This window comes from Mobula hypostoma, chromosome 19, assembly GCF_963921235.1.
Source record: "Mobula hypostoma chromosome 19, sMobHyp1.1, whole genome shotgun sequence".
Classification (NCBI taxonomy): Eukaryota; Metazoa; Chordata; class Chondrichthyes; order Myliobatiformes; family Myliobatidae; genus Mobula; species Mobula hypostoma.
The window spans coordinates 8553031-8580591 of NC_086115.1; the positions used below are offsets into that span (position 1 = coordinate 8553031).

Below are 27561 nucleotides of genomic sequence, written 5' to 3' on the forward strand. Positions count from 1 at the left end.
TAAATTTAATGCTGCTGCTCTTTCAATGTCACATTTTAAAAGAAAGAGATCACTTTGCATTTCGATAATTACTTTTATGGGTCTTTTTTTTAGGACCTGGGTGTGACTAACAGTGGCCAGGACTTGGCATCCAACCTGGAAGAGATGGCCTCAGATGGCTTTCTATACATTGAAGTTAGAAAGTTGATCCGATAAAACTGTATGAGGAATGTCTGGCAGCTCTTGGGCTATGTTTCCTGAAGTTCAGGAGAATGGGGGGATCTCATAGAAACATTCCAAATGTTAAAAGGCCTGAACAGATTAGATATGGCAAAGTTATTTCCCATGGTAAGGGAGTCTAGGACAAGAGGGCATGACTTCAGGATTGAAGGACATCCATTTAGAACAGAGATGCAGAGAAATTCCTTCAGTCGGAGGGTGATAAATCTGTGGAATTTGTTGCCACGAGCAGCTGTGGAGGCCAAGTCATTGGGCGCTTTTAAGACAGAGATAGGTTCTTGATTAGCCAGGGCATCAAAGGGTATGGGGGGAAGGCAGGGGAGTGGGGATGACTGGAAGAATTGGATTAGCCCATGAATGAATGGTGAAGCAGACTCGATGGGCTGAATGGCTAACTTCTGCTCCTATATCTTATACTCTTATGGTCTTAAAACGTATACAAGGGATTGGTGAGGTGGATACAGAGAGGTGATTTTCCCTTGGAGAGGTTAAATCCAGGGCACTGGATAAGGGACTGGGCACTGAGGCTCGAGGGAATTCTTGGCTCACGGTTCTTCAATGTGTATCATTCTCTTGTCCAAAGACAGTAGGTATCAGCTCCAAGTTCTATTTCCACCAGGACACTAGCTTGTTCTCCTTACCCTTCCCACACCTTCTTATTCTGTCATCTCCCATCTTCCTTTCCTGGTGAAGGGTCTCTGCCTGAAATGTTTACTGTTTATTCCGCTCCATAAATGCTTCCTGACTTGCTGAGTTCCTCCAGCATTTTGTGTGTTGCAATACATTTAAAGCAGATTTTTGGACACTGAATCAAGGGGCACAGGAGCCCTTTGGCACCAAAATGTGCTCATCAACACAACTAGAAGCTTTGGTATCATACGTGTGGAATTTGTGGATGACCCCATGTCTTTGAACATTCAAAGTCAAAATTATTATCAAAGCACATGTACCTGTGGTATGTGCTAGTGATGCTAGAAATAGGAAGATCGTAGAGTTTAACACATGGCCAAGGAGTTGGTGTGGGTGGGGGTCAAGAGTTTTGGATCATTGGGCTTACTTCCAGGGCAGGTGGGAGGTGTACAGAAGGGACAGTTTGCACCTGTACTGGAGGGGGGCTATTACCCTAGCAGGAATATTTGTTAATGCTGCACGGTGGGTTTAAAGTAGAGTTGTAGGGGGATGGGAACCAGAGTGGCAGAACAGTTGGTGAAGTGGTTGTGGAGGCAGATGTTGGTAAGACCTCAGACAAAGTCAGAACTCAAAAGGTGTGACTAGTGTCCTGAGCTGTGTATATTTCAATGCAAGAAATATCGTAGGAAAGGTAGATGAGCTCAGGGCATGGATCAACACCTGGAATTATTATATTGTAACTGTTAATGGGACTTGGTTGCAGGAGGGGCAGGATTGGCAGCTCAATATTCCAGGGTTCCATTACTTTGGACATGACTGAGTGGGAAGGATTAAAGGAGAAGGGGTGGCGTTAGTAGTCTGGCAAGTGTAGATTGGGGCAGGCTGTTTTCTGGCAGAGGAGTACTTGGTAAGTGGGAGGCCTTCAAAAGTGAAATTTTAAGGGTACAAAGTTTGTATGTGCCATGTCAGAATAAAAGGTAAAGATAACAGGATGAGGAAATGTTGGTTTTCAAGAGATATCAAGGCCCTGGTTAAGGAAAAAGAAAGGTGTACAGCAGGTATAGACAGGTAGGAATAAATGAGCTGCTTCTAGAGTATAAGAACTGCAAGGCAATGCTTAAGAAAGGAATCAGGAGGGCTAAAAGAAGGCACGAGGTTGCCCTGGCAGACAAGGTGAGGTACAATCCAAAGGATTCTACAGTTATGTTAAGAGCAAAAGGATTGCAAGGGACAAAATTGGTCCTCCGGAAAATCAGAATTTAAATCCATATGTGGAGCCAAAAGCGATTGGGGAGATCTTAAATGGATTTTTTACATCTGAATTTACTCACGAGACAGACAGTGCATCTGTAGAAATGAGGCAAAGCCGCATCAACTTCATGGGCCCTCTACAGATTACAGAGGAGGAGGTGTTTGCTGTCCTGAGGCACATTTGGATTGATAAATCTCCAGGGCTTGACAAGGTGTTCACTTGGACCCTGGGGGAGGCAGGAATTGACAGGGCCCTAGTGGAGCGACTTAAACCATCGTTAGTGACAGGTGAGGTATGGAGGATTGGAGGAGAGCCATTGTTGTTCTGCTGTTTAAGAAAGGCTCTAAAAATAAACTGGGGGATTATAGGCTGGTAAATCTGACATCAGTAGTGGGAAAGTTTTTGGAAGGTATTCCGAGGGACCAGATATGTAAGTATTTGGATAGACGTGGATTGATTAAGGATAGTCAGCATGGGTTTGTGCGTGGCAGGTCTTGTCTAACCAGTCTTGTAGAGTTTTTTTTTTAAGGAAGTTACTAGGAAAGTTGATGAAAGCCAGGCAGTGGACGTTGTCTACATGGACCTTAGTAAGGCATTTGACAAGGTCCTGCATAGGAGGTTAGTTAAGAAGGTTCAGTTGCTCAGCATTCAAGATGAGGTAGTAAGTTGGATTAGTTATTGGCTTTGTGGAAGAAGCCAGAGAGCGGTAGTAGATGATTGCCTCTCTGACTGGTGGAGTTCTGCAGCGATCGGTGCTGGGTCTGTTGTTGCTTGTCATCTGTATCATAGATCTGGATGATAATGTGGTTTACTGGATCAGCAAATTTGTGAATGACGCCAAGATTGGGGGTATAGTGGACAGTGAGGAAGGCTAGCATGGCTTACAGTGGGATCTGGGCCAGCTGGAAAAACGGGCTGAAAAATAACAGATGAAATTTAATGCAGACAAGTGTGAGGTTTTGCACTTTGGTTGGACAAATCAGGTCTTAGACAGTGAACAGTAGGATACTGAGGAGTGCAGTAAAACAAAAGGACCTGGGAATACACATCCATAATTCATTGAAAGTGGGATCACAGGTAGATAGGATGGTAAAGTATGCTTTTGCAGATTAGCTGAGTATTGAGTACAGATGATGGGATGTTATATCAGACAATGGTGATGACTCATTTAGAGTATCGTGTGCAGTTTTGGTCACCCACCTAGAGGAAAGATGTAAATAAGGTTGAAAGTGTACAGAAAAAATTTACAAGGATGCTGCAGACACTAGAGGACCTGAATGATAAGGAAAGATTGAATAAGTTAGGAGTTTATTCCCTGGAACGTAGAAGATTAAGAAGAGATTTGATAGAGGTATACAAAATTATGAGGGGTATAGATAGGGTAACTGGAAGTGGGCTTTTTCCACTGAAGTTGGGTGGGACTACAACCAGGGGTCATGGTTAAGGGTGAAAGGTAAAAGATTTAAGGGGAGCATGAAGGGAAACTTCACTCAGAAGGTTGTGAGGGTGGGGAACAGGCTGCCAGCACAAATGGTGCATGTGAACTTCAACATTTGACAAGTTTGCATAAGTCCACGGATGGCAGGGGATATGGAGGACTATGGTCCCAACGCAGGTTGGTGAGTGTAGGCAGTTTAAATGGTTTGGCTGGCATGGACTAGGTGGGCCGAATGGCCTGTCTCTGTGTGTATTTCTCTATCGTTCTAAAACATGTCTGGCATTGGAGAGGGTCCAGGCCATAGAGATGGTGATACCTTGGTGTGAAACTGCTGTTGTTGTCATTCTGGGTGGTGAAAGTCGCAAGTTTGGAAAGTGCTGAAGGATCGTTGTTTCAGAACCCACAATTTAAAGCTCTACTTCAATATAAAGTCATTAAACTTCAGAGGTTGCTTTCTAACCCTTTGAGGTCTCTGTCCATCATATTGTCCTCTTGCTGGATAAGCACAGTGTCCCCAGCTTTTACAGTAGACTCGTGCTCCACTGTGATTTTCTGCATACAGCTTGTACTTTTTGATCTTCATCCCAATCTAGTACTTCCACTTCTGTTGTGTGTACCTCCTTGATGTCTGGTAACTTCCCCTTCTTTTTGTGGTTGTAGAGAAGTGATAGATACAGGCAGTCCACTCTTCTGAAATGTTCTCCAGACTGTCAGTAACTCTCTCTACAGTTGTAGAGGGCAATGTCATATTCATAAAATCGGCTGTAGTTATCAACTACTGGTAGAGTGGAATGGTTTGTTGATAATGGTCAAAGCAAATCAAGAGTTACCTCCTGCCAAGGACCATCCGGTAACAGTGCCAGTTTTAGTGGTTCTGGAGGGACGGGTCTAGATACAGTTTGACAGCCGTGACAAGTTTTGCAGTATTTCTCAGCTTCTTTATTTATACCAGGGCACCAAGCCTTGGTTGTGAGATGCTGTTTTTACCAACTATTCCCAAGTATCCTTCATGAGCTCGGGCGAGTGCCCATGTGTGCAAGGCTTTAGGTAACACAACCTGTGTCCCTCTGAGGATAAGATGACCCACTACACACAGCTCATTTGCAATGGGTGCATATGCCTTACAGTTTTCGAAGTGGCTTTACGCACCTCCTGCTGCTCTGGATCTGTGGCTGACGCTCTTTCCACCTCTCATGTTGTCAGGGCTTTAGGCGTAGCACTCACAGCTATGAACCTGACACACTCCTCTGAACCATGCTTGTGTCTCTCTTTTTGAGCTGTGTCTCTCTTTTTGAGCTGTCTCTCCCAGCAGCCCCGACAGTGGGTCTGTAATGATCTGTTTTCCTGGCATGTGTATGACTCTGTCGACATATGGTTGCAATCTCAAGATCCACCGCTCTTTGCATGTGCGTGGTTTAGATCTTGGGCTGTAAATCATCTCCAAAGGTTTGTGATCTGTGATCAGGTCTGATTTTTTCCTATACATATAAGGATGAAGTCTTTCACAGGCCCATACTAGTGCAAATGCTTCTCGCTCTGTTTGCAAGTATTTTCATTCACAGTCTGTGAGACTACAGCTCACATAACAGACAGGTACCATTTCTTCTTTGGTATGGTACTGTCCCCAGTCCGACTGGGCTGGCACCTGCTATTACCTTAGTTGGTGCGTCTTTATCAAAATAGGCCAATGTACCTGCTCTTGCTAGCTCCTCTTTTAGGGTCTTAAATACTTGTTTCTGTTCTCCGAACTTGAACTTGGTGTCCTTCCTGGTCAATCGTCTCAGTGGTCTGATAAAGTTGCAAACTGTGGCTGAAACTGCTGCTGTAGCCGCAAGACCTAGGAAGCTCCTCCCATTTGTGGGGTTTTGTGGTTCACGAGGCTCCATTACTGCTCGCACTCTCTCCTCAGTCGGTCCACTGCCTTTCTGTGACAAGACAATTCCAGTGAAAACTATTATGTCCATGTTGAACTGACATTTCTCCGGGTTCAGTGTCAGTCCACACTCTGCCAGTCTCTTTAAGACAGCGTGCATTCTCTCATCATGTAGTTTTTGGTTAGCCGCATCTACAATCACTTCATCTGAGATGTTCTCAATTCCTTCCATTCCAGCTAAAGCATTTGCTATCTCATGCTGGTACTGCTCACTGGCTGATGACACACCAAATATCAGTCTCTTGTACCTATACACCCCATTATGCCAGCAAAAGTGGTTCTCTCGCTAGATTCTAGAATTAGCTCCAGCTGGTGGTGGCCCCATTTCAAGTCTACTTTGTTAAACATCGTAGTTCCATTTATACCCTGTAGTATCTCATCTACAATTGGAATAGGATATCTCTCCCTCACTATTGCTTTATTTGCCCTTCTCGTGTCTGGGCACATTCTGATGTCCTAGTTGGGTTTTGGTAAAATTACTGCTGGGTTAACCCAAAGAGTTGGGCCTTCAACTTTCTCAAAAATGACCACTTTCATTAGCTGTTCAATTTTTTCTCAACAGCCTCCTTCAAGTTGTAAGGTCTGTGTCAGAGCGGCTGGGCCACAGGCTTTACCTTTGGATCAATGTACAGACTGATCTGCCTAATGTTGGACATTCCTACCCTTTAAACACTTCGGGTACTGCAGCTTAAGTGACTTTAATGTCTGTCACTAGTGACGCTTTTTCTCCAGTCTTTAACACGCCCGATGTTGTTGCTGTTTCTCTACCTAGGAGTGGTTCACCTTTGCCTTTTATGGCGGTGAACTCTGTCTGGGTTATTTCACATTCAAACACCCCTTCAACCTCCAGTGATGTGCTAGCTGAACATGGGTACAACTTTCCCTTCTGCTTAGGACTTGTACGAATGGCACTTTATCTTCTGACGTAAGTTTTCCCCACAGATTTTCACCCTGGTATATTACTTCTGGCTCCTGAATCTACTAACATGCACATTTTTACACCCCCTACACAAAAAGTAATTTTTTCAGATGACTGTCTTGTTAACAACAAATGCAAATTCCTTCTGTTCATCTTCAACATTGTTCAACTTTTGCGTCTTCAGCCCTTTTGTCAGGCACAGTTTTGCAGAGTGGTCCTTTCCAGTGCATTTTCTGCACGCCTGTCCACGAGCTGGGCACTTTGGGTCTCTACCCAGGTGATCTGTGTTTCCACATCTGTAGCATTTCCTTTCATTTGTTATTAGACTTTTCTTTCCCCTCTGTCTTTTTGCCATGTGTTGTGTCTTCGCTGTGTGAAACACGGCACACAGTCTCTGGCTGGCTCCCCTGGAGTGACATGGCTGACAATTGTTCCTCTACTTTTTTTTACATTGTGCTGCTATTTCCAGTGTGCGGGCAAGCATTAGATCCTGCATATTCTCCAGCAGCTTTCTCCGCACATAGACAGTTATATGTTCCCACTATTTGGTTGTCTGCATCCAAACCCTGATTTGGTTGTCTGCATCCATTTGAAAATCAGAGTCTTTTGCTGCCTGTGGAAGACGAGTAGAGAACTGCTGAACCGTCTCACCTTGTTTTTGGGCAAGTTGATGAGAATACTGCCGGGCAGATGTGGTGTTGACCCGGGGAGCGAAATAAGCATTCAGCCTTTCCACCGCTGCCGCGTAGTCTGTGACTTGTCCCGTGTTTGGTGGTGTTGAGAATGTATCCTGCACACCTGGTCCTGCAAGGTGCAAAAGTAGTACTCGCTGTCTGTTTTGTATTTATCTGTTACGTTATTGTCCACAATCAGTCCTTCACCAGTTGAAATGAGTTGACCCACTCTGTCCATCTCGGACCGAGCGTAAAACATTGGAAGTGTTGGATCCCGGATTTCTCCATTCTCATCAACTAAAGTTAAACTTACTTCCAAAGTCCATATCCTCATTGCCACTGTTGCAACCTATCTCAGTACTTAATTAGTGCATACAGCGGCATGCAAAAGTTTGGGCACCCCTGGTCAAAATTTCTGTTACTGTGAATAGCTAAGCGAGTAAAAGATGAACTGATTTCCAAAAGGCATAAAGTAAAAGATGACACATTTCTTTAATATTTTAAGCAAGAAAACTCTTTTATTTCTATCTTTTACCGTTTCAAAATAACAAAAAAGGAAAAGAGCCTGAAGCAGAAGTTTGGGCACCCTGCATGGTCAGTACTTAGTAACGCCCCCTTTGGCAAGTATCACAGCTTGTAAAGGCTTTCTGTAGCCAGCTAAGAGTCTTTCAATTCTTGTTTGGGGGACCTCTATCCACAGATTCTCGATGATGTTTAGGTTTAGGGCCATGGCAAAACCTTCAGCTTGTGACTCTTGAGGTAGTCCATTGTGGATTTTCAGGTGTGTTTAGGATCATTATCCTGTTGTAGAAGCCATCCGCTTTTCACCTTCAGCTTTTTTACAGACAAGGTGATGTTTGCTTTCAGAATTTGCTGGTATTTAATTGAATTCATTCTTCCCTCCAGTAAATGTTCCCCGTGCCACTGGCTGCAACACAAGCCCAAAGCATGATCGATCCACCCCCATGCTTAACAGTTGGAGAGGTGTTCTTTCCATGAAATTCTGCACCCTTTTTTCTCCAAACACACCTTTGCTCATTGCGGCCGAGAAGTTCTGTTTTGATGTTCCTTTGAACCTTTTGAATAGAAATTTTCTATTTTCTGCTCTCACTCCATCCTCCCACCACCCCACTAAGAATAGGGTTCCCCTGGTCCTCACCTACCACCCCACCAGCCTCCGGGTCCAACATATTATTCTCCGTAACTTCCGCCACCTCCAACGGGATCCCACCACTAAGCACATCTTTCCCTCTCCCCCTCTCTCTGCATTCCGCAGGGATCGCTCCCTACGCAACTCCCTTGTCCATTCGTCCCCCCCATCCCTCCCCACTGATCTCCCTCCTGGCACTTATCCGTGTAAGCGGAACAAGTGCTACACATGCCCTTACACTTCCTCCCTTACCACCATTCAGGGCCCCAAACAGTCCTTCCAGGTGAGGCAACACTTCACCTGTGAGTCGACTGGGGTGATATACTGCGTCCGGTGCTCCCAATGTGGCCTTTTATATATTGGCGAGACCCGACACAGACTGGGAGACCGCTTTGCTGAACATCTACGCTCTGTCCGCCAGAGAAAGCAGGATCTCCCAGTGGCCACACATTTTAATTCCACATCCCATTCCCATTCTGACATGTCTATCCACGGCCTCCTCTACTGTAAAGATGAAGCCACGCTCAGGTTGGAGGAACAACACCTTATATTCCGTCTGGGTAGCCTCCAACCTGATGGCATGAACATCGACTTCTCTAACTTCCGCTAAGGCCCCACCTCCCTCTCGTACCCCATCTGTTACTTATTTTTATGCACACATTCTTTCTCTCACTCTCCTTTTTCTCCCTCTGTCCCTCTGAATATACCTCTTGCCCATCCTCTGGGTCACCCCCCCCCTTGTCTTTCTTCCTGGACCTCCTGTCCCATGATCCTCTCGTATCCCCTTTTGCCTATCACCCTGTCCAGCTCTTGGCTCTATCCCTCCCCCTCCTGTCTTCTCCTATCATTTTGGATCTCCCCCTCCCCCTCCAACTTTCAAATCCCTTACTCACTCTTCCTTCAGTTAGTCCTGACGAAGGGTCTCGGCCTGAAACGTCGACTGTACCTCTTCCTAGAGATGCTGCCTGGCCTGCTGCGTTCACCAGCAACTTTGATGTGTGTTGCTTGAATTTCCAGCATCTGCAGAATTCCTGTTGTTTGCATTATCGAGAATCTGTGGATAGACCTCAAAAGAGCAGTGCATGCAAGACGGCCCAAGAATCTCACAGAACTAGAAGCCTTTTGCAAGAAAGAATGGGCGAAAATCCCCCAAACAAGAATTGAAAGACTCTTAGCTGGCTACAAAAACCCTTTACAAGCTGTGATACTTGCCAAAGGGGGTGTTATTAAGTACTGCCATGCAGGGTGCCCAAACTTTTGCTTCGGGCCCTTTTCCCTTTTTGTTATTTTGAAACTGTAAAAGATGGAAATAAAAAAGTTTTCTTGCTTAAAATATTAAAGAAATTTGTCATCTTTAACTTTATGCCTTTTGGAAATCAGTTCATCTTGTACTCACTTAGCCATTCACAGTAACAGAAATTTTGAGCGGGGTGCCCAAACTTTTGCATGCTACTGTACATCAGGACTGGACGCTCCATGCTCTGAACATTCTCATTCTCACTTCCATGCTCCCTCACATCCCATGTTTTTCTGTTCCCGGCTGATGACATCATCACCGTAGCTGACAAGTGTCAAGCTATGTTAACTGCCCTTACCATTTTAATACATGACAGTCGCCACTGTGTGTGTGTGCTGTGAGTTGCTCTTCCCACCCTCCTAAATGATAAGCAACAAGGCACAAGTTTGAAGAACTTCGAGACACTGGTGGTGCAGATTACAAGCTGAACACTCAAGATTTGTTTTTTAGTATCCACTCAAGTTGGCATGTGTGCTGCTTTATCTCTTAGAGAGCATGCAAATTAAACAGTCAAAATGGTGCATTCTGTTCTTCCCTCTAGCCACAATCAGTCCTTGATAAGAGGTTCTATCTTTAAATAGATTGAGATGAAATGCTGCTCTGAAGTAAAAGCCCTGACCCTGGTTTCAGTACTATATGAGGAGTGTTGCAGAATATGGGATGGCAAGGAGCCATTTAAAATGCAGGACCTCGGTGCTTATTCCCTGCATTGTCTCTGGTGCTATCAGTATAGGAATAGGCAATGGGTGCAGTAGTAGGCCATTCGGCCCTTTGAGCCAGCACCGCCATTCACTGTAATCATGGCTGATCATCCACAATCAGTACCCTGTTCCTGCCTTCTCCCCAGATCCCTTGACTCCGCTATCTTTAAGAGCTCTATCTAACCCTTTCTTGAAAGAATCCAGAGAATTGGCCTCCACTGCCTTCTGAGACAGAGCATTCCATAGATCCACAACTCTCCGGGTGAAAAAGTTTTTCCTCAACTCCGTTCTAAATAGTCTACCCCTTATTCTTAAACTGTGGCCTCTGGTTCTGGACTCCCCCAAAATCGGGAACATGCTTCCTGCCTCTAGCTTGTCCAATCCCTTAATAATCTTATATGTTTCAATCAGATCCCCTCTCATCCTTCTAAATTCCAGTGTATACAAGCCCAGTCACTCCAATCTTTCAACATATGACATTCCCGCCATCCCTGGAATTAACCCAGTGAATCTACGCTGCACTCCCTCCATAGCAAGAATGTCCTTCCTCAAATTTGGAGAGGAAAACTGCATACAGTACTCCAGGTGGGGTCTCACCAGGGCCTTGTGCAACTGCAGAAGGACCTCTTTGCTCCTATACTCAACTCCCCTTGTTATGAAGGCCAACATGCCATTAGCTTTCTTCACCGCCTGCTGTACCTGCATGCTTACTTTCAGTGACTGATGAACAAGGACACCCAGATCTCGTTGTACTTCTCCTTTTCCTAACTTGACACCATTCAAATAGTAATCTGCCTTCCTGTTCTTGCCACCAAAGTGGATAACCTCACATTTACCCACATTAAACTGCATCTGCCATGCATCTGCCCACTCACCCAACCTGTCCAAGTCACCCTGCATTTTCGTAACATCCTCCTCACGTTTCATACTGTCACCCAGTTTTGTGTCTTCTGCAAGTTTGCTAATGTTACTTTTAATCCCTTCATCTAAATCATTAATGTATATTGTTAATAGCCGCGGTCCCAGCACCGAGCCTTGCGGTACCCCACTAGTCACTGCCTGCCATTCTGAAAAGGACCCATTATTCACTACTCTTTGTTTCCTGTCTGCCAACCAGTTTTCTATCCATGTCAGTTCCCTACCCCCAATACCATTTGCTCTAATTTTGCCCACTAATCTCCTATGTGGGACCTTATCAAAGACTTTCTGGAAGTCCAGGTACACTACATCCACTGGCTTTCCCATGTCCATTTTTCATAGTTACATCCTCAAAAAAATTCCAGAAGGTAAGTCAAGCATGATTTCCCCTTCGTAAATCCATGCTGACTCGGACCTATCCTGCCACTGCTATCCAAATATGCCGCTATTTCATCTTTTATAACTGACTCCAGCATCTTCCCCACCACTGATGTCAGACTAACTGGTCTATAATTGCCTGTTTTCTCCCTCCCTCCTTTCTTAAAAAGTGGGATAACATTAGCTACCCTCCAATCCGCAGGAACTGATCCTGAATCTATAGAACATTGGAAAATGATTACCAATGCGTCCACGATTTCTAAAGCCACCTCCTTAAGTACCCTGGGATGCAGACCATCAGGCCCTGGGGATTTATCAGCCTTCAGTCCATCAGTTTATCCAACACCATTTTCTACCTGATGCGAATTTCCTTCAGTTCCTCCGTTATCGTAGGTCCTTTGGCCACTATTACATCTGGGAGATTGTTTGTGTCTTCCCTAGTGAAGACAGATCCAAAGTACCTGTTCAGCTTGTCTGTCATTTCCTTGTTCCCCATAATAATTTCACCCGTTTCTGTCTTCAAGGGCCCAACTTTGGTCTTAACTAATTTTCTCCTCTTCCCATACCTAAAGAAGCTTTTACTATCGTCCATTATATTCTTGGCTAGCTTACCTTTGTACCTCATCTTTTCCCCCCGTATTGCCTTTTTAGTTATCTTCTGTTGCTTCTTAGAAGTCTCCCAATCCTCCGGCTTCCTGCTCATCCTTGCTATCTCATACTTCCAAGTTGCTGGTGAACGCAGCAGGCCAGGCAGCATCTATAGGAAGAGGCGCAGTCGACGTTTCAGGCCGAGACCCTTCGTCAGGACTAACGAAGGGTCTCGGCCTGAAACATCTACTGCCCCTCTTCCTATAGATGCTGCCTGGCCTGCTGCGTTCACCAGCAACTTTGATGTATGTTGCTTGAATTTCCAGCATCTGCAGAATTCCTGTTGTTTATCTCATACTTCCTCTCTTTTATTTTTATACTGTCCTTGACTTCCTTTGTCATCCACGGTCGCCTCTTACTCCCCTTAGAATCTTTCTTCCTCTTTGGAATGAACTGATCCTGCACCTTCTGTATTATTCCCAGAAATACCTGCCATTGTTGTTCCACTGTCATCCCTGCTAGGGTATCTTTCCAGTCAACTTTGGCCAGCTCCTCCCTCATGGGTCCATCGTCCCCTTTGTTCAACTGTAATACTAACACTTCCAATCTTCCCTTCTCCCTCTCAAATTGTAGATTAAAACTTACCATATTATGGTCACTATCTCCTAATGGCTCCTTTACCTTGAGTTCCCTTATCAAATCTGGCTCATTACGCAACACTAAATCCAGAATTGCCTTCTCCCTGGTAGGCTCTAATACAAGCTGCTCTAAGAATCCATCTCTGAGGCGTTCCACAAACTCCCCTTCTTGGGGTCCAGTACCAACCTGATTTTCCCAGTCTACCTGCATGTTGAAATCCCCCATAACAACCATAGTATTACCTCTGTGACATGCCAATCTTAACTGTTGATTTAACTTTCACCCTATATCCAGGCTACTGTTTGGGGGCCTGTAGATAACTCCCACCAGGGTCTTTTTGCCCTTACAGTTTCTCAGTTCTATCCATACTGACTCTACATCTCCTGATTCTATGTCCCCCCTCGCAAGTGACTGAATTTCATTCCTCACCAACAGAGCCACCCACCCCCTCTGCCAACCTGTCTGTCCTTTTGATAGGATGTAAACCCTGAATATTCATTTCCCAGCCCTGGTCCTCTTGCAGCCATGTCTCTGTTTCCCAGAACACCATACTTGCCAGTTTCCAACTGAGCCTCAAGCTCATCCACTTTATTTCTTGTACTCTGTGCATTCATACATAGTACTTTTAATCCTTTTAAAGTAATACTTTTATTCCCCTCACCTTTCACATCGATTCCTATTGCACTTGGCCATACTCTCCGATCCCTTCCTGAGCTTTCTGCCCCGTTAATTCTGTTGTCTGTCTTAACTTTTCTTATTCTGTCTTTCCCTTTAACTCCGTTCTTATATTTCCAGTTCATCCCCTCCCCCCCACTATTTAATTTTAAACACACCCGTGTAGCAGTGGCAAACTTGCCTGCCAGAACACTGGTCCCCCGTCTGTTAAGATGCAACCTGTCCCTTCTGTACAATTCATCCCTACCCCAAAACAGATCCCAGTGGTCCAAGAAGGAGGCTCCTTCTCAGCCAATCCCCTCACTCACTCCTTCACTTGTCGCACCTCGTCCGACCTCGAACTGCATCGTAATCACAGCAATCAAATAAGACATTAAGTATCTTCCTGTCTGTCTGTAGGTTCAAGCAAATCAGTTATATATACTAGCTTTCATGTTTTAGTGATATTTTACTTCATATTTCAGTTAATTATTCAAGCATGAAAACAGATCCTTCAGCCCATCAAGTCTATCCTAGTCATTACTTAGTCACAGTCATAGAAGAGTACAGCACAGGAACAGGCTATTTGGCCCATCTAGTCCTTGCCAAACCATTTAAGAAAAGAAGGGTAGGTCAGATGAATATGTGGCTGAAGGGGTGGTTCTCCCCTTGACCGTGTGGGTTTCCTCCAGGTGCTCTGGTTTCTTCCTATGTTCCAAAGACACACGGGTTGGTGGGTGAACTAGTCACATGGGTGTAATTGGGTAGCGTGGGCCAGAAGGGCCTGTTACTGTGCTGTGTCCCTGAATCTGAACACATTTGACTGTATGTTTCAATGTACACGTGACGAATAAGACTAATCTTCAGGACAGAGATCCAGAAAAGGGGGAGAGGTGTCAGAAATGGCTCGGGTGAGTTTGAGGGCAGGGTGGGAGTTAATGGTGAAGGTGCGGGAGGCAATGCGAATGCAGTCGTTGATGTAGGGGGATAAGAGTTGTGGAATGGTTGGGAGTAAGACCTGTCCCACGTAGGAACAGCCAAGAAACAGGCCCAGCTGGGGCTCATTCAGGTGCTATAACTACACCTTTGCAGCAAGTGGGAAGAATCGAAAGAGAAGCTGTCAGGGTTACAACGAGTTTTGTCAGGGAGCTGCAAGTATCTGTGGAAGGAAGTCCATTAAATCTTTGTTCCAGAAAGAAGTGGAAGTGCTAAGACCTTCATGACGAGTAATAATTACATATTTAATATAATTAATATAATTACACAGAGCTTAATTACATTTGTTTTAATGCAAGGATTCTAACTAGTAAGATTAACTCAAAGCTTATTGAACATGTAGGAGTATGATATTATCATTGAGACCTGACTGAAGGATGGACAAGACTGGCTACTGTGTTTTCTGGGGCGTAAAGTATAGGAAAGGTATGATTGTGCTGGAGAGGGTGCAGACGGGTTTTGCCAGGAAAATCTGATGCAGGGTTTTTACAATTGCTTCCCTCTGCATGCTGCTGGACCTGCTGAGTTCCTCGGGTAGGTTGTTTGTTGCTCCGGATTCCAGCATTTGCACTTTGTTGCATCATCACCAGGACGTTGCCTGTGAAGGAACATTTCTGTCCTGAAGAGAGGTTGGGTCTGTTTTCCCTGGGGTGCAGGAAGTTCAATGGGGATTAAGAATGAGGTATGTAAAATTAAGGGGTATAGAGGGGGTAGAACGTAGGAAACTTCCTCGTATCAGAGAGAATATTGGTACACAAGGAGTCCTGGTGGACACAGGGTCGCCGAGAGTATTTACAAAGTCTGTATCTCAATAAATTGGACCACTATGAGTGAAGTGCTAGAAATTGGGATGAATAGGGAAGGGGTGAGCATGGTCATTGTTGGTCGAATGGCCTGTTTCCATGCTGTATGACTGACTTATTTCAACTTGTTGACCCAGCTGTTGAGGTAGACTTCGTGGTTGTGCTGCCCTTTATAGAAATCACCCACTGCGGAGTTCTTGGGTGACTCTTGTTACAGGCAGCCCATCTGTAATACCCAGAAGGCTTGTTGTAATTCTAGCCTATTATTTGACATAATGGTGGCTTAGGTTCTGTGTTTGTTTCTGGGTACTGTTCAACCAGCTGTCCCTTCTCTTCCGCCATTTGTTGTAGCTGCCTTGTTTCTGCCTCAGAAGTGGGATTATGTTTACAGCCTTGGGATGTAAAATGCATTGTAATCACAGCAATCAGATAAGACATTAAGTATCTTCCCGTCTGTCTGTAGATTCAAGCAAATCAGTTATATAAACTAGCTTTCATGTTTTAGTCATATTTTACTTCATATTTCAGTTAATTATTCAAGCAGGAAAACAGACCCTTCAGCCCATCAAGTCTATCCTACTCATTACTTAGTCATAGAAAAGTACAGCACAGAAACAGGCTATTTGGCCCATCTAGTCCTTGCCAAACCATTTAAGCTGCCTTGTCCCAACAGCCTGCACCCATCCCATAGCCCTCTCTACCCATTCCATCCACGTACCTATCCAAACTTCTCTTTAACATTCAAATCAAAATCGCATCCACCCCAAGCAGTGTGTTCCAACCATCTAGTGTGTGTGTGTGTGTGTGTGTGTTTTTAAAAAAACCACAACTACCTCTGACATCCCTTCTATACTTTCAACCTTTGAAGGTGGACTCCCAATCATTCTTCAGTAGGACTGGGGGTTGCAAAAAGAACCTCACACTTGATTATTGAGAAATAAGAGTGTACAGCAACAGACAGGAATTTCACAATAACCACACTAATAATTTAACAACTATTCTTTGTCTGATATGCCCTAATTAGTAGCAAAGACCTTGGAGTCCAAGATTCTGAAGATAAAGATGTGTGCAGTTGCAAGTTGAGATTCAGAACTGGTTTGTCCGTGGAGATGGAATACTGTTATTTTGGTTGGATGTCAGTGACCAGTGGTGATGTGCAAGGTTTGCTGTGGACACTTCTCTATGATTGGGACTTATGTGGGTGGAGAGCAAGTTTGGTAGAACAATGGAAACTGTTAAAGGACTATCAAGGAATGCAAAGGTTACAGATATGGGCAGTGAAATGGCAAGTAGAGTTTAATCTGGTCAAGTGTAAGGTGCTGCACTTTGGAAGGTCAAATGAAAGGAGGAAGAGTATACAGTTAATGGTAGACCCCTTAATAGCATTGGAGTGAAGCAGCATCTTGAGTTCCAGGTCCATAGTTCACTAGCTACACAAGTGGCTGAGGTGGTAATGAAGGTGTATGACAGGCTGACCTTCACAGTAGGGGTGTTGAGTATTCGGATAAGGAGCTCAGGCTAGAGCTATATAAAACTTAAATCAAACCGCACCTGGACTATTGTGTGTTCCGTTCTGGTTGCCCCAGTATAGGAAGGATGTAGAGAGGGTGCAGACGAGGTTTGCCTGGATTAGAGGGTATCAGCTATAAGGAAGGATTGGGATTCAGATTTAGAGAGATCAGAGGTAGACGGGGTAAAGCTGATAGAGGGATACGGATGATGCACAGGAGGGGGACATTTAGTATAAATTGGCATTAAGTTGGCACAACATTATGGGCTGAATGCCCCTGCCCAGTCCTGTACTGTTCTACGCTCTGTCAGCCTCACTCCAGAATCAATCCTGTACTGTTCTACGCTCTGTCTGCATCATTCCAGAATCAGTCCTGTATTATTCTATGTTCTCTGTCAGCTTCACTCCAGAATCAGTCCTATATTATTCTATGTTCCATGTCAGCCTCACTCCAGAATCAGTCCTGTACTGTTCTACGCTCTGTCTGCGTCACTCCAGAAACAGTCCTGTACTGTCTACACTCTGCGTCACTCCAGAAACAGTCCTGTACTGTCTACACTCTGTCTGCGTCACTCCAGAAACAGTCCTGTATTATTCTATGTTCCGTGTCAGCTTCCCTCCAGAAAAAGTCCAGTATGGTTCTATGTTCTGTGTCAGTTTCACTTAAGAAAACAAAGCAATAGAATCAAAGCTACCTCTCACTCCAGACCAGCACTCAGGAGTGTTGCACTGTTGGAGCTGATGTGTTTCACGTAGGATATTACATCATTGACCTTTCAGGCGGCCACAGATGATTTCACAGTTCTATTTTGAGGAGCCAGTTTTATAGAATCGGGTCCTTCAACTTTGCACCTATCAAGTACACATCCCATTTACAACACTTGGCTGATAGCTTTCTATGCCTTGACAATTCACGTGCTCAGCCTGAAGCTATTTAAGTGAGCGTACCTACCTTCAACACCTTCTCGGGCATTGCTTTCTAGATTGCACCATCACTCCTTTGTATTCTTCATCTCTTTTTTTAGTTCGAAATTTATCTCCGACTATCAGGTTATAGATTCACATCTTCCCTAACTTGAGTCACCATTCTTCGATGGACGTTAAATGTCCAGCAGATCTTTTACTTCGTGTGTTGCTCCTGAACTCAGTTATGTTTCCTTTGGATATTCCAAAACATCCAATAGTCATAGAATACAACAGCACAGAAACTGGCCCTTTGACCCATCTAGTCCATGCTGCTCTGTTATTCTGCCTCGTCCTATCAACCCATACCTGGACCATAGCCCTCTACACCCTTCCCATTCACGTACTTATCCAAATTTCTCTTAAATGTTGCGGTCTAACCCCCAACCACCACTTCCACGGCAGATTAAACATCTTTTAAGTTACTAGATACTGAACAAAAGTTCGGGTTCCAATCATGAAATGTCCTCTAAAGTTCCTTAATTTTTACCCCTACTTTTAATTATAACTCTCATCAGTTTCCGAAGTTCTTTGATGTTTGCCATCCCTTTGTAAGTGCATATTATATGTTGGTACACATACATAATCGAGTACTAGCTATTAATTATCCTGACTGAAAGCAGCATTTAGAGCCATGTTTTTGTCACCCACGCAGTGAACTTCTTTTGCTAATTTAAACATTATAGTAACTGATTCAGTGCGAATTGTTTGAGTGGTGCCATAACAACAGCCTCTCACTCAACATGAATACCAAAGTGCTGATTATTGACTACAGGAGGCAGAAGCCACAGGTCCATGAGTCAGTTCTCATTCGGGGAACAGAGGTGGAAAGGGTCAGTGACTTTAAAATTCCATTCTGTCAACATATCGGAGGATCCGTCGTAGGATTATCAGGTAAGTGCCATCACAAGAAAGGCTTGACAGCTCCTCTACTTTCTTGGTTTGCGTAGATTTGGCACGTGACCAAGAACTTTGACAAACTTCAATAGTTGCATGGTGGAGAGCATCCTAACCGGTTGCATGGCCGGCTATGGGAACAGCAGTGCCCAGGAATGGAAAAGCCCATAAAAAGGCGGTGGATACAGCCCAATCCATCATAGGCAAAGCTCAGCCATCCTTATTTTATTGGAGTACTGCCGCAAGAAAGCATCATTTATCATCAGACCCCCACCACTCAGGCCATGCCCACTTGTCATTGCTACCATCAGGCAGGAGAGTCCCACACCACTAGGTTCCTGAATAGTTATTATCCTACAACCATTAGGCTCCTGAACCAGCATGGCTAACTTCATTCACTACTACTCTGAACTGACCTACCGACTCACTTTCAATGACTCTTTGCAACTCACGTTCTCAGTATTTTTTATTTGCAGTTTGTCCTTTGCCATCGGTATTTGTCAATCTTTGTTTATACATCGTTTTTCATAAAATTCTAATGCACTTTTTTCCTGTAAATGTCTGCAAGAAAGCAAACCTCAAGGTAGTATATGGACTTTGATTTTAAAAAATCTATTTTGAACTTAACTTTGAACTTGAATTGTTGGAATCTACTACATAGAAACTGCAGAATCAACAAAGGTCTTTGAGACTACCTGGTGATAATTCTGTAACTAGAACAATCCAGTCTAATCCATTTTCTCCTTGTGTGTCTTTTGAAATACTAATCCAATTTTAAATAATGCTGTGGGTTATACTTTGAAAGCCACATATAATTTGACATTACCAGCCTGCTGATGATGAAATGTGGAAACTTTGGAAATTGCCATTTATTATCTATCCTCTGACCTTGGAGTCCATAATATAGGACGGAAGATGAATAAGTTTGGATGTTTAAAGCAGAATAACATAGAGCAGGTGTTTTAATCATGTCATTTAACATTGAAGAAATTGTATTTTATGAAAATCAGTCGGGTATTATATACAGTAGCGTTTTGAATTGGTGCCATGGAAGGTGTTAAGAATGGCAACAGAAACAGGAAAAAGATCAATGATTAACTTTGTCACGTGTATATGAAAGCATAGTGAAATGTGCCATTATGTGTAACCCACAAGTGTCACCGTACCTACGGTGCCTTTGTAGCCTGCCCGTAACTTACCCCAACCCATACTATTTGGAGTGTGGGAGGAACCCCACGCACGCGGTCATGGAGAGAACATACAAACGCCTTACGAGCAACGGCGGGAATTGGCAATGCTAGCACCATAAAGCTATTGTGCTAACCACCACATGGGAGATGTCAGCAGGAGCCATTTGTCTCCTTGAGCCTGTTCACCTTTCGGTAAAAATCATGCCACATTTCTTAACACAGCAGCACCTTCCTGCAGAAATGCCACATCCCTTGATTTCCTTAATAACCACAGATTATCAGTCTCTCGAGCTACGTATCTTAAACTAATACCCTGCACTTTTTGAACATCCATAAAGTGTTTTTGTTTGTAGTTAACTGTTAATAAAGTGTCCATATATAAGATCCAATTTGTCCACAAAATGATCCAACAAGCAGGAGTAGGATACCAGGTGATCTGCTCTTGGTTGTTCCTTGTTAGGGACAGGATGGAAGGAAGATTATAATGCTTGTCTTTTAAATTTTACAACAGGATCTTCTATGACCACATGATGACCTTAATGTGGTATCTTCTGATAGGTGTGGTGAAGTGAGGCCTCCGTCGGTCGGAGTTAACTGTGGATATTGTGTCCTAGCTGATAAGACACACAAGCCTGGACAGTACGATATGGAGAGCAAGCTGTTGCCCATGTAGCAAGTTCCCCCTCTCCACACTTCTGATGAGCCAAAGGAACGGCAGAGATCGATACAATTTGGTACCAGCAGTGCCACAGGAGTTGCCGGTCTGCATTGGACTTGATGTAAGACTGCCTTAGGGACTCCAGCTCCTGATTTTGCCCCCAGGGTTTACTCCCGAAGCCTCCCCCATGAGCGGGTATAGCTGCAAGGCAGCAGAGGATTGAGATCAGAGTTTTCCTTCTAGACTAGACTAGCAACCAACTATGGCTGACAAGCCCCATTTGCCTGATAGGTAAACCCTTGAGAAATGCAGTCAGAAGATACAAATACTTGTAGCACCAGGTTCAAGGGCAGCTTTTATCCCAATGTTATCAGATTCTTGACTGGCTCTCTCATACACTAAAGATGAACTCTCAATCTTCCCATCAACCTTGTCGTGGTCCTTGTACTCCATTTACTTGCACTGCTTTATCCCTGTTACTGCTACACTATATTTCTTGCCTGAATGACACCCAAGCCAAGGATTCTAACTGTATCTTGGTACATGTGACAATAATAAACCAATTTCCGTTCTCTCAGTATCAGACAAGGTGTTGCCCCTGATCTCTTGGGAGAGGGTCATCAGCAACATAGTTCCAGTTTGGCAACTTCAAAATATAAACATAAAGGTACACTTTTAGGGTAGCTTCTTTGCATCTCCACTCAGTGGCCACTTTACTGGGCTCCTGCTGTACCTAATAAAGTGGCCACTGAGTGTGTGTTCATCTGCTGCTGTGCCCCAGCCACCTCGCAGTTTGACATGCGTGTTCAGAGATGCTGTTCTGCACAGCACTGTTGTATGCGTGGTTAAATGAGGCACTGCTGCTTTCCTGTCAGCTTGAACCAGTCTGGCCGTTCTCCTCTGAGCTCTCTAATCACTGAACTGCTGCTCTCTGAATGTGTTTTGCCTTTCTTAACTTTCTCTGTAAACTCTATAGAGACTGCCGTGCATGGAAATCCCAGGAGATCATCAGTTCCTAAGATACTCAAACCACCCTGTCTGACGCCAACAATTGTTCAACAAAGTCACTAAGATCACATTTCTGATGTTTGATGTGAACAACAGCTGAACCTCGTGACCATGTCTGCATGCTTTTATGCATAGAGTGCTGCTATGTGATTGGCTGATTAGATATTTGCATTAATGAGTAGGTGTACCTAGTAAAATGGTCACGGAGTGTATTTGTGGCTTGCTTGATTTACATGTTAGCAGCTTCCTGGTATTTGGTAAAGGAAAGAGAAATGAGCAAAATGTCTTGTCTTCAAAAGGCATGAGTGCTATGGAGCTGGAAATGGTATTGCTACAGCTGTGCTGCATGTCTTCAGAACAGCTGCAGTACATCAGCTGCTTCCGTTGAAGACAGTGCGCACTTTATTGGTCTCCTTCACTGTGCTTCCTCACCACCCTCTCGTTCAATTTGTAATCAGGCTTATCAAGAAGCATGGTAAAAACGATTGGTCTTAGGCAGTGTTGTAGATAGAAATCACTAGCACGGGGTGGTGTTTATTCTGTAGTGTACACCACTTAACAACGTTTCTAAGGTTTTGACAAAGTTTATTTAATTTGTCAAGAGCCTCTGGAAGTGCTTCCATAGCATTTTGATTCATAATTGCCAGTTGCCAAGAATACCTTTAAAATAAAAGTAAGTTCATCTGTGAAGAAAATGATCAAAATCAGGTTTAATATTGCCGGCTACACGAACAGCTGCAACCAAAGTTAGCAGAGAAATCTAGAATATTTCATTGATAACACAGATTTCTAATAAGAATAGTTCTTGCTAGCCCTTGCTTAACCCCTTCCCTTCACCTTTATATAATGACCATCTCCGCTCTATTTTTCAGTCCCGATGAAGGCTGTTGACTTGAAACGTTTACTGTCCATCTTCATCCAAGGATGCTGCTTGACTTGAGTTCTTCTGCACCTTGTTTGTCTCTCTAGGTGCTAGCGTCTGCAATCTCTTGTTCCTCCAAGGACAGATCACTGGGAGTTGAGCTTTTCTATGTGAAAGAATTTTGTAGTACAAACTTATTCGTAGCAATAAAGAGAAGGGTGACCCATGGTGGAAAAAGTAGAGTGGCCTTGCTCACACATCCCAAAGGTGTGCTTGCTGACGGGTTACTTGGCCATTGTAAATGGTCCTTAGTATATAACTGAATGGTAGCATTTGGAGGGGATTGATGGGAATGTCAGAATGAGATCAGTGAAAGATTACTGTAAGTGGGTGCTTGAGGTTGGCATGATTCAATGGGCCAAAGGGCCTGTTTCTGTACTCTATAGAAATCTTTGGAAATAGGTCAATCAGTATCTGGGGATGGAGAAACTTAATATATTTCTGATTCGTGACGCATATGAGCTCAAAAATTAGTAGAAATGGCCATCAGGCCCTTCGAGCCTGTTTCATTTAATGTGATCGTGGCTGACCTGTGCTGCCCTTAACAGTGGCATTTCAACATCTCCTTCTGTTCCTCAATCACTCAGAAATCTATCTACTTCTCCTTTTAGATACTTGTAAACCAGCTTTCAGCACAGCTGAGAATTCTAGCAGTTCAACACCCTCTGAGAAGTTTCAACATACCTCGTTTTAAAGCCCTTGTCTCCCCGCCCACCCCCCCCCACCTTTGGAAGAACTTTTCCACTCAGGAAGCCATCCCACATTTACACTGCCAGGCACCTTTGGGATCTTGTATGTTTGAATAAGGCCACCCCTCGTTCTTCTGAGCTCCAAGGGATGCAGGCCGAAACTATTTAGCCTCCCTTGGTAGGACAGTTGGTGTATCAGAATCAGGTTTAATATCACCAGTATATGTCATGAAATTTGTTAACTTTGCAACAGTAGTATATTGCAATGCATGATAAATATAGTTTAAAAAATGAATTACTGTCAGTATATATGATTATTAAATAGTTAAAATAAGTAGTGCAAAAACATAAGTTTTTTTTAAAAAAGTAGTGAGGTAGTGTTCATGGGTTTAATGTCTATTCAGAAACTGGATGGCAAAGGGGAAGAAGCTGTTCCTGAATCACTGAGTGTGTGTCTTTAGGCTTCTGTACCTCCTCCCTGATGGTAACACAGAGAAGATGGCATGTCCTTAATAATGGACGCCACTTCTCTGAGGTACCGCTTCTTGAAGATGTGTTGGATACTAAGGAGGCTAGAACCCATGATGGTGCTGACTGACGTTACCATTCTCTGCAGCGTACTTTGATCCCAGGAATTAGTCTGGTGAATCTCCTTCACACTGCCTCAGGTGTAACTATACCTACTTTTTTAAGGGTTGGGGACCAAATCTATGCAATATTTCTGGTGAGACCACCCTGTACAATTGCAACAAAGCCTACCAATTTATAAACTTCTAGACCTCGCAATGTAGGCCAAAGTGCTATTTGCCTTCTTGTTGACTTTTTTCTGTTTCCCATTCTGTCTCCTCTCCTCTCTTCCCTCTGGTGCCCCTCCTCCCTCCCTTTTTCCTTGCTCCTCTCCTGTCAGATTCCTCCTTCAGCCCTTTACTACTTTTCCTATCAGCTGCCAGCTTCTTGCTATGTCTGCCCTTCCCCACTCACCCAGCCTCTCCTCTCATCTTCCCCTTCACCTGAGCTCACCTGTCACAGCTTGTATGCCTTGCACTCCGCCCTCCCATCTTATTATTCAGTCTTCTTCCCCCTTCCTTTTCAGTCCTGATGAAGGTTAACAGCCTGAAATATTGACTGCTTATTCCCCTCCATAGATGCCGCCTGACTTGCAGAGTTCCTCCAGCATTTTGTGTGTGTTGTTCTGTATTTTTAGCATCAACAGAATCTCTTGTGTGTAAAATTTTTTAGACATGTCTGCAAGCTGTTAATGATGCAGACATCCCACCTCTCCTGGAACTTCCGGGAGTCTCCCGCATATTAATAGTGGCTCCCTGATGCCCGCAAATTATATACAATATCACGGAAATCAATTTTTTTGAGAGCGAGAGCACGAGAGAAAGCAAGCGAGAGCGCGGGAGTTTGAGCGAAGGCAAGCGAGCGCGAGAGCGAGAGAGGGCGAGTGAGCGACCGAGAGAGAGAGAGAGAACCATGGCAGAGTGTTCCAAAAAAAATATAAAACGTGCGTCACCCCAGACTACACTAAAGTGTACCCCTGCCTAATAGGGGTAAAAAATAATGACAGTGTTGCTCGCTGCACTGTTTGCAACAGTAACTTTTCTGTTGTCCATGGTGGGTTAAGACTGTAAAAGACATGTTGAGGTGAGTGTAACAGGTGTCATTCATTCATTAGCATAGCTAACTTTATTTAAACTAGCTGGCTAGCTGGTAAGGAGCTACTCTATTGCAGACATCCCACCTCTCCTGTAAATTGATGGTGCTACCTCCCTGAAATGAGTTTTTGCACGGTGGGATGATGGACTAGAACACCTAGATCCTACTGAGTTTCACTCATTTACAATTGCTCTCTTTCATCCACCTGAAAATTTAAACTTGTTTCACTCTGAAGAGATGCTGTTTGGTCTGCTGAGATTTTCTATCACTTTTCTATTCCAACGCACAGTTTGTGCAGAACTCGTTGTTCTTCCCCATATTAGTGTACAATAAAGTCACAGCAAAGTAACAGCTTGAAACTGATCAGGAAAGTGAAAGGAGAAGATAAGTAATCTAGAACAAAACACAAAACCACAAAAGTTTCTACAGAAATTAAAAATGTAAAACTTATATTTCTGTTCCTTGCAGGTAGACAGAACTTTTAATATAGCAATAGAAGAAAAATTAATCAAATATTTTGTCTTTATGGGTGAAAATAATGGAGGGTAACTGATCTAAGCTGAACAAGGAACGAAATGAAATTAGAGTTAGCATTTTTAAAATTAAATTGGTTTATAGGTAATTAATGGACTGGGGTAAATAGATTCCTGTGACACGATGACTTCTATCCCAAAATTCCCTAGGTTGTAACAGTTCTGAAAGATCAGGAGGCAGTGAATGCAGTAACATTAATTATGAAAGGGAGATGATGGTGATGAATGGGGAATGTTGCCAGTTAGCATGGCACCAGTAGGAGAGAGATGCTGGATTTATGGTGAAGGAAGAGAGAGTATAGCACTTTGAAAATAGTAATAAGATGTGATTGTGCTGGAGATTAAAGATTAGCTTTATTTGTCACTTGTACTTTGAAACGTACAATGAAATGTGTCATATTGTGTCAGTTACCAACACTGGCCGATTACTGTGCTGGTGGCAGCCCTCAAGTGTCTGGTGTCAACATAACATGACCACAACTTAATACCCAAATGTCTTTATAATGTATGTGGGAGGAAACTGCGGCAGCCCGAGAAAACCCACATGGTCATGGGGGGGAACACGTAAACTCCTTGCAGAGAGCAGTGGGAATAGAACCCTGACTAGAGATTGCTGGTGCTGTAAGGCGTTGTGCTAACGGCTGTCCTACCATGCCTCCCTTTCATGTCTTACCAGGATGTTGTCGGGTTTGGAGGACTTTTGGTCGTTCTGGGGGGGAGGGACTTCTGTTCGTTTCCGGGGTGGGGGGGAGGGACTTTTGTTGTTCCGGGGGTGGAGGGTGGTGGAGGGACGGAACTTTTGTTCGTTCTGGGGCAAAAGGAGCCAAGTTGTGACCTGACAGAAGTGTGTAAGATCTTGAGAACCATAAATGTGGCAGATAGTCAAAATCATTTTCCTATTGTAAAGGTATCAAAAACAATACAGGTTTAAGATGAGAGGAAGGAGTTTTAAAAGGGTTCGAAGGGGAAGCCTTTGATTATTAAGAAACTGTTAGCAGAGGAGATGGTGGTGTTGGTTACTTTATTTAAGAGGTATTTTAGGCAAACAGTTAAATGAACAAGGCATAGAAGTGCATGCTTCTAATATAGGTAAATGGGTTGAATATAGCCAAAATGGTCTGCCTGGATTTGATGATGTGAAGGGCCCTGTTACGGTGCTGTACATGTCCCGCAGTGAGGAATGAGCAGAGTCATCTCGGATTAACAAAAGAGAAATCATGTTTGACATATTACATTTTTTGCATTTGTACCTAGTGAAATACTGCAGATAAAGGCAAAGACAGTTAATGTGGTATATGTAGACTTGGAACAAAGCTTTTGGGAAGGTACCAAACCTGAGCTGATTCAGTAAAATTAGAGCGCACATGTCTGAGGTAATGTACCAGGTTGGATTGAGGTTCGGTTAAAGGACACAAAATGATGACGTTGTAGTGTCGTGGTAAGCACAACACTGTCGGAAGATCAGGCTTTCCATTCTTGCCCTGTCACGTGGTCTCCCTGTGTCCTCGGGCTGCTCCGGGTTTCTTCCATGTTCCAAAGACACAGTGAGTTGGCACCAGAAGCATGGCAACACTTGAGGGCGGGCATCCCCCTTCTCATTGCTCATCGAGGAGCTGGCCTCTTTTGCTCTCTTTTTGCATTATATATATAATATCAATGTTTGTAATTTATAATTATATCTATATATATATTTGTAATTTATAGTCTTTTGATTATTATGTATTGCAATTAATGCCACAAAACGACAAGCTTCATGACATATGCCGGTGATATTAAACCTGATTCTGATTCAACACTCAACACATCTTCAGCTGTGTTTCTTGTTGATGTATTTCACTGCATGGTTTGATGTATTTGTGACAAATAAATCCAGTCTCTTTTTTTTCCCCCTTTCTTTCTAATGTGTACAAATAAATGGGTCACTTTTCAGCTTGGGAAGCGGCGACTAGCAGGTTGTCACGGGTATTGTGTTCTAGACTGATGAACAGGTGTAATACATCCCAGTTTGCTGGTGAGGCGAAAAGCAATGTGAGGTTGTCCATTTAAAGGTAAAGAAGGAATTTTTAAAGCATTTTGTAAGTGGTGAGAAGTTGTTGCGTAAGTGCAGAGGGATTTGGCTTTCCTGTCCAAAAGTGACTGAAGGATAACGTGCGGGTACATCAAGCAATTAGGAAGATGGCTGCTATGTTGGCAATATAATTGCAAGAGAATTTAAGTATGAGTGTAAAGACATTTTATTGCATTATTACCTCATCTTGATGTGACCTGCGCCTAGAATAGCATGTGTGGCCTGCTCTCCCTACCCAAGGAATGGGATACTTGTGTAAGGGAGTGTGTGGG

At 43.7% G+C, this 27561-nt stretch overlaps 1 protein-coding gene across 2 annotated transcripts in view; it reads left to right on the forward strand.

Moving 5' to 3' along the window:
* Window positions 1-27561, forward strand: part of wbp1la (WW domain binding protein 1-like a) — a 129065-nt gene that overhangs the window by 21654 nt on the left and 79850 nt on the right. The window lies entirely within an intron of this gene.